Here is a 7,364-nt window from a genome sequence, read left to right on the forward strand (position 1 = left end):
AAAAAAAAAAAAAAAAAAACACCTAGAGAAGAAGGGACACTCACCTTACGTCAATTGGTAGAAATTAGAAAGTAATTCAAGGTGCTATTTCCACTCACTGGCTTTTATGTGCTGATCATTTTTGCTCACCAGGGAGTTCTTCAGCCTTCCATATGCCATAAGTAGCCTCTCTTCCTCACTTATGCTTCTTGGCATCTAACTTTTATTACTTTAATTTCCCATCAGATTTTACCAATTGATATCCTTTCAACAAGCCAAGGGGTTATAGGCACAAGAGGTGGACATTTGGAGAATTAAAGCTCAGGGGGAAAAAGCAAGGCTCCCACCCTTGGAAGAACACTTTCATGTGTAGATCCTGGTCTCCTAACATTAATTGCTTAAAAAGAAGAATGTGCATTCACTTGCCCCCAGATTTACATTCATTCACCAAACACACAGCAGAAATAAATATGGAAAAGGAAAGGTTTTAAAGACATATAATTAGATGTGAAAATGACTAAACTGGTAAATTAGTGACCAACAAGGAATTTTTCCCCAATTTTTTTTATTGTGGTTAAATACACATAACACAAAATCTACTATCTTAACTATTTTTAAGTGTACAGTTATGTTAAATACCTCTATACTTCTTTTTATCTTGCAAAACTGAACCTATATAACCATTAAAAAATAACTCTTTCCTTCCACTATCCCTGGCATTCACCATTCTACTCTGTGCATGATTTTGACTACTGTAAGCACCTGAGATAAATGGAATCCTATAGTTTTTTTGTGTGACTGGCTGATTTTTCTTACCATAATATCCTTAAGGTTAATCTACACTGTAGCATATGTCAGATTCTTTTTCTTTTTAAATGCTGAATAATATCCTTCTGTATGTTTATACTTCATTTTGATTACTCATTCATCTGTCAACATTTTAGCTGTTGTGAATAATGCTGCTTATAACATGGTTATGTGTTGATTTAGCTAGGCTAAGGGATGCCCAGTTAGATGATAAAACATTGTTTCTGGACATGTGTTTGGTGTTTCTGGAAGAGATTAGCATTTGAAATGGTAGACTGAATAAAGAAGATCACCTCATCAATGTGAGGGTGAGCACCATCCAATCTATTGAGGGTCTGAGTAGAACAAAAGGAAGAAGAAGGGTGAATTCACTTTCCCTGTTTGAACTGGGATATTCATCTTCCCTCACCCTTAGACATTAGAATTCATGGTTCTTCTGACTTGGACCTGAACTTGTATGTGTGTGTGTATATGCACCTATATACACATATACATATATATCCTACTGATTCTGTTTCATTGGAGAACCCTGACTAATACGATGGATGTAAAAATATCTTTCTAAGATGCTGCTATCATTTTTTGGCCGGGGCTGGGTTTGAACCCATCACCTCTGGCGTATGGGGCTGGTGCCCTACTCCTTTGAGCCACAGGCGCTGCTCACGCTATCAGTTTTTTTTAAGCATATAACCAGAAATGGAATTTCTGGGTCCTATGGTATTTCTATTTTTAACTTTTTTTTTTTTTTTTAGACAGAGTTTCACTTTGTCACACTTGGTAGAGTGCTATGGTGTCATAGCTCACAGCAATCTCAAACTCTTAGGCTCAAGAAATTCGCTTGCCTCAGTCTCCCAAGTAGCTGGGATTATAGGTGCCCACCATATCACAACACTCGGGTATTTTTATTTATTTTTTATTTATTTTTTATTGTTGGGGATTCACTGAGGGTAAAAGAAACCAGGTTATACTGATTGCATTTGTTTGGTAAAGTCTCTCTTACAATTGTGCCTTGCCCCCATAAGGTGTGTCACACACTGAGACCTCACTACCCTCCCTCCTTCCCTATCTCCTCTCTTCCCTTCTTATACCCCTTCCCTCCTTCCCTCTCTCTACTCTTCCTTTCCCTCCTCCCCTTCCCCCCCTTTTCTCTCTCTCTGCTTTCCTCTTCCCCCACTCCTTACTGTGTACTAGGTCATTAATTGTTCTCATATCAAAATTGAGTACATAGGATTCATGCTTCTCCATTCTTGTGATGCTTTACTAAGAAGAATGTGTTCCACTTCCATCCAGGTTAATACAAAAAATGTAAAGTCTCCAAATTTTTGTTTTTGTTTTTGTTGTTGCTTTTGGCCAGGGCTGGGTTTGAACCCACCACCTCCAGCATATGGGGCTAGCACCCTACTCCTTTGAGCTACAGGTGCTGCCCCAAGTCTCCATATTTTTTAATGGCTAAATAGTAAATATTCCATGGTATACACATATTACAACTTGTTAATGAATTTCTGGGTTGGTGGGCATTTAGGCTGTTTCCACATTTTGGCTATTATAAATTGAACTGCAATAAACAGTCTAGTGCAAGTTTCCTTATGGTAAAAGGATTTTTTTCCTTCTGGGTAGATGCCCAGTAATGAGATTGCAGGATCAAATGGGAGGTCTAGCCTGAGTTCTTTGAGGGTTCTCCATACTTCCTTCCAAAAAGTTGTATTATTTGCAGTCCCACCAGCAGTGTAAAAGTGTTCCCTTCTCTCCACATCCATGCCAGCATCTACAGTTTTGAGATTCTGTGATGTGGGCTATTCTCACTGGGGTTAGATGATATCTCAGGGTGGTTTTGACTTGCATTTCTCTAATAATTAGGGACGATGAGCATATTTTCATGTTTGTTAGCCATTCATCTGTCTTCTTTAGAGAAGGTTCTATTCATCTCTCTTGCCCATTGATACATGGGATTGTTGGCTTTTTTCACGTGGATTAATTTGAGTTCTCTATAGATCCTAGTTATCAAGCTTTTGTCTGATTCAAAATATGCAAATTTTGGATTTCCCATTGTGTAGGTTGTCTCTTTGCTTTTGTTGTTGTCTCCTTGGCTGTACAGAAGCCAAGTCCCATTTGTTTATTTTTGTTGTTGTTGCAATTGCCACACCACGACAATCTTCTTCATAAAGTCTTTCCCTAGGCTAATATCTTCCAGTGTTTTTCCTATGCTTTCTTTGAGGATTTTTATTGTTTCAAGCCTTAAATTCAAGTCCTTTATCCATCTTGAATCAATTTTTGTGAGTTGAGAAAGGTAGAGGTCTAGTTTCAGTCTTTTACATGTGGATATCCAGTTCTCCCAGCACCATTTATTGAATAGGATTCTTTCCCCCAGTGTATGTTCTTGTTTTATATATCAAAGATTAGGTAGTTGTAAGATGTTAGTTTCATTTCCTGGTTTTCTATTTGATTCCAAATGTCTATGTCTCTATTTTTGTGCCAGTACTATCCTGTCTTGACCACTATGGCCTTGTAGTACAGCCTAAAATCTGGTATGCTGATGCCCCAGCTTTGTTTTTATTACTAAGAATGGCTTTAGCTGTACAGGGTTTTTTATGGTTCCATACAAAACAAAGAATCATTTTTTTCCAAGTCTTGAAAGTACAATGTTGGTATTTTAATAGGGATGGCAATGAATCTGTACATTGCTTTGAGAAGTATAGACATTTTAACAATGTTGATTATTCCTAGCCACGAGCATGGTATTTTCTTCCATTTGTTAATATCCTCTGCTATTTTCTTTCTTAGGATTTCATAATTTTCTTTATAGAGGGCCTTCACCCAAATTGAATACAAAAAAATCATTCAGAAAATTAATGAAACAAGGAGTTGTTTTGAGAAAATAAATAGATAAACCTGCCAGACTAACTAGAAATAGAAAAGTAAAATCTCTGGTAACCTCAATCAGAAATGATAAAGGGGAAATAACAACAGATGCCACAAATATATAAGAGATTATCTCTGAATACGATAAGACACTGTATGCCAAAAAAAATTGACAATATGAAGGAAATGGGTCAATATTTGGAATCACACCCTCTCCCTAAACTTAGCCAGAAAGAAATAGATCTTTTGAACAGACCAATTTCAAGCACTGAGATCAAAGAAACAATAAAAAAAATCTCCCAACAAAAAAATGCCCTGGTCCAGATGGCTGTACACCAAAATTCTATCAAACCTTCAAAGAAGAGCTTGTTCCCATACTGCAGAAATTATTCCAAAAAACTGAGAAGGATGGAAACTTTCCCAACACCTTCTACAAAGCAAACATCACTCTGATACCAAAATAGGAAAGATCCAACTAAAAAGGAGAACTTTTAAAAGGAGACCAATTTCACTAATGAATATAAATGCAAAAATTCTCAAAAAAATCCTAGCCAACAGATTACAGCTTATCATCAAAAATGTAATACATCATAACGAAGTAGGTTTCATCCCAGGGATGCAAGGCTGGTTTAACATACACAAGTCCATAAACGTAATTCACCATATCAACGGGAGCAAAAACAAAGACCATATTATCCTCTCAATAGATGCAGAAAAAGCATTCAATAAAATCCAGCATCCTTTTCTAATTAGAACACTGAAGAGTATAAGCAGAGTTGGCACATTTATTAAACCGATTGAAGCTATCTATGACAAACTCACAGCTAATATTTTACTGAATGGAGTAAAACTGAAAGCTTTTCCACTTAGAACTGGAACCAGACAAGGCTGTCCTCTGTCACCACTACTATTCAACATAGTGCTGGAAGTTCTAGCCAATATAATCAGGGAAAAGAAGGAAATAAAAGGCACCCAAATGGGAGCAGAGGAGGTCAAATTCTCTCTTTGCCAACAATCCAATCTTATGCTTAGAGAACCCCAAAGTTCCACAAGACTCCTGGAAGTCATCAAAAAATACAATAATGTCTCAGGATATAAAATCAATGTCCACGAGACAGTAGCCTTTGTATACGCCAATTAAGAGCCAAGATGAGAGTCTAATTAAGGACACAACTCCCTTCACCATAGCTTCAAAGGAAACACCCAGCTAGTTTTAGAGACAAGGTCTTTCTCTGGCCTCGGCTGGTCTGGAACCTGTGAGCTCAGGCAATCCACCCACCTCAGCCTCCCGGAGAGGCAGGATTACAGGTGTGAGTCACTGTGCCTGGCCTTCTATTTTTAATGTTTTCAGGAATGGCCATACTATTTTCTTTCTTTTTTTTTTTTGAGACAGAGCCTCAAGCTGTCTCCCTGGGTAGAGTGCCGTGGCATCACGCTCACAGCAACCTCCAACTCCTGGGCTCAAGCGAGTCTCCTGCCTCAGCCTCCCAAGTAGCTGGGACCACAGGCGCCCGCCACAGCACCTGGCCATTTTTTGGTTGCAGCCATCATTGTTGTTTGGCGGGTCCGGGCTGGGGATTCGAACCCACCACCTTAGGTGTATGTGGCTGGCGCCTTAGCAGCTTGAGCCAGAGGCGCCGAGCCGGCCATACTATTTTCCACAGTGGTTGGACCACTGTGCACAAGGGTTTCAGTTTCTTCACATCCTAACACACACTCATTATTTTCTAGTTTTTGCTTGATAGTAGCTATCTTAATGTGTTTGAGGTGGTATCTTTGTAGTTTTGATTTACATTCCCCTAATAAGTAGTGATGTTGAGCATCTTTTCATGTGCTTATTAACCACTTTATATCTTCTGTGAAGGAATGTCTATTCAAGTCCTTTGCCCGCTTTTGAATCTGGTTGTCTGCTTCTTCTGTAAAATTATTTTGGTTATCCAGTCAGTGTCCCTTGAGATTCCATATGAAAATTTTTTTTTGGGGGGGTGTTTCTATTTCTGAAAAAAAAAAAAACCTAAAGAGGCAAAAATCTAAGAAGCAATGCTGAAATTCACATTGTAAGGTCAGAGACTTACCAAAACAGCAAGACCTAATCACACAAATATATAATGCTTTCCTTCTACCCACACCTACCACTATCCTTATAGGAGTAAGTGACTCTCATAGGAGGAAGGGACATAAAAGAATACATTTGACACTTAGGTCATCTATTCAGGTACCTCTTGGTACCTAATCCTGACCCTTGCCCTATTTTGATGATAAATGACAAGTCAAGTTACAGCCTACAAAGGGCATGATAAGCAGGTACTTCATCAAGTAACCCAGTTGGACAAGGAAAAGTACAAATTGAGAGGGTGAAAGGAAGAGCCAAGGATGAGTAATAGAGGAGGGAGATGACAAGTACCCATTGCAGATTCAAAATAAGCTGTGGCAGCAGGAGTTGTGTGGTGGGTCCCAAACCTTCCTCTTGTTTTCCTGAGAAGGGAGGTCCATCAGAATCCCAAAAGAACCATTCCAGAACTTAGGAAGCAAATGGATCTGAGCAGCAGATCCTGGAAACTTGTGTGTGCTGCCAAGATTGCCCTATTCAGAACTAAAACACTCATTCCTGGCTGGGCACCCATAGCTCAGCAGTTAGGGCACCAACCCATGTTCTGGGGCTGATGGGTTTGAACCTGGCCCAGGCCTGCTAAACAAAAACAAAAACAAAAAATATAGCTGGGAGCTGTGCTAGGCACCTGTAATCCCAGCTACTAGGGAGGCTGAGGCTAGAGAATTGCTTGGGCCCAAGAGTTTGATGTTGCTGTGAGCTATGACACCATAGCACTCTACTGAGGGTGACAAAGTGGGACTCTGTCTCAATTAAAAAAATAAATAAACACTCATTCCTCAAGCTTCTAGGAAGTTGACAAGTCCCATTCTATGAACTTACTTAGGTGAAGTCACCCAAAGTTATGCCCCTTTCCTAGTCAAAGTGGGGGGATATAGTTCTGGTCAACTTGCTACAATATGGCACATCTCTGCTGAGCCATGCTAGCTTGAGATTCCTGTGAGACTGGGTTTTGTTCAGACTGCATCAGCTCAACTTCTCCTTCTACCCAATCCCACTCCCTTCATTCTGCCATAACTGTTGATGCAGAGGATTTTCCCCACCATAAACTTCCTATGTGCAGAGAGAGAAAGAGAGACAGAGACAGAGACAGACACAAAGACAGAGAAGAGTGCAAAGCTGACAATAATTTTTCTTACCTATGTGTTTGAAGCCCAAGGGAGCTTCAAAACTTCAAATATTCAAATATTCAAATTTGAATAATATTGGTCGAAAACATTTTTTGTCTGCTTTGCTTTCATAAATTCACTGCCAGCTCTCAATCCGTAGAACCAGGTGGGCATTCTTTCTTTCTTTGGGGTGCCTCCATTCTCTCACTACTTTCCTCTCTGTCTCTCCCCCCATCATCTCTTCTCTCACTCCCTCTCTCCTTCTAAAATATAAAATAAACTTGTACATTTACATCCTTAAAAAAATCTGTGGAAACACTGCCACATGATCTCAGCACTTGGGATTGGCAGAACATTGCTTTAAAAAACTGACAAGTTACAATGCAATATGGTGCCTTTCCTGAAAAGTGTAGGGGCAAGGCTTTAAGACTCCTTCATGGCTCGGCGCCTATAGCTCAACCGGCTAAGGCACCAGCCACATACACCTAAGGTGGCGGGTT

At 39.5% G+C, this 7,364-nt stretch overlaps 1 protein-coding gene across 1 annotated transcript in view; it reads right to left on the bottom strand.

Moving 5' to 3' along the window:
• Nucleotides 1-7,364, bottom strand: part of F8 (coagulation factor VIII) — a 217,711-nt gene that overhangs the window by 191,081 nt on the left and 19,266 nt on the right. The gene's annotated exons all lie outside the window — the stretch shown is intronic.

Source organism: Otolemur garnettii, unplaced genomic scaffold, assembly GCF_000181295.1.
Source record: "Otolemur garnettii isolate 467f Iridium unplaced genomic scaffold, OtoGar3 scaffold00259, whole genome shotgun sequence".
Lineage (NCBI taxonomy): Eukaryota > Metazoa > Chordata > Mammalia > Primates > Galagidae > Otolemur > Otolemur garnettii.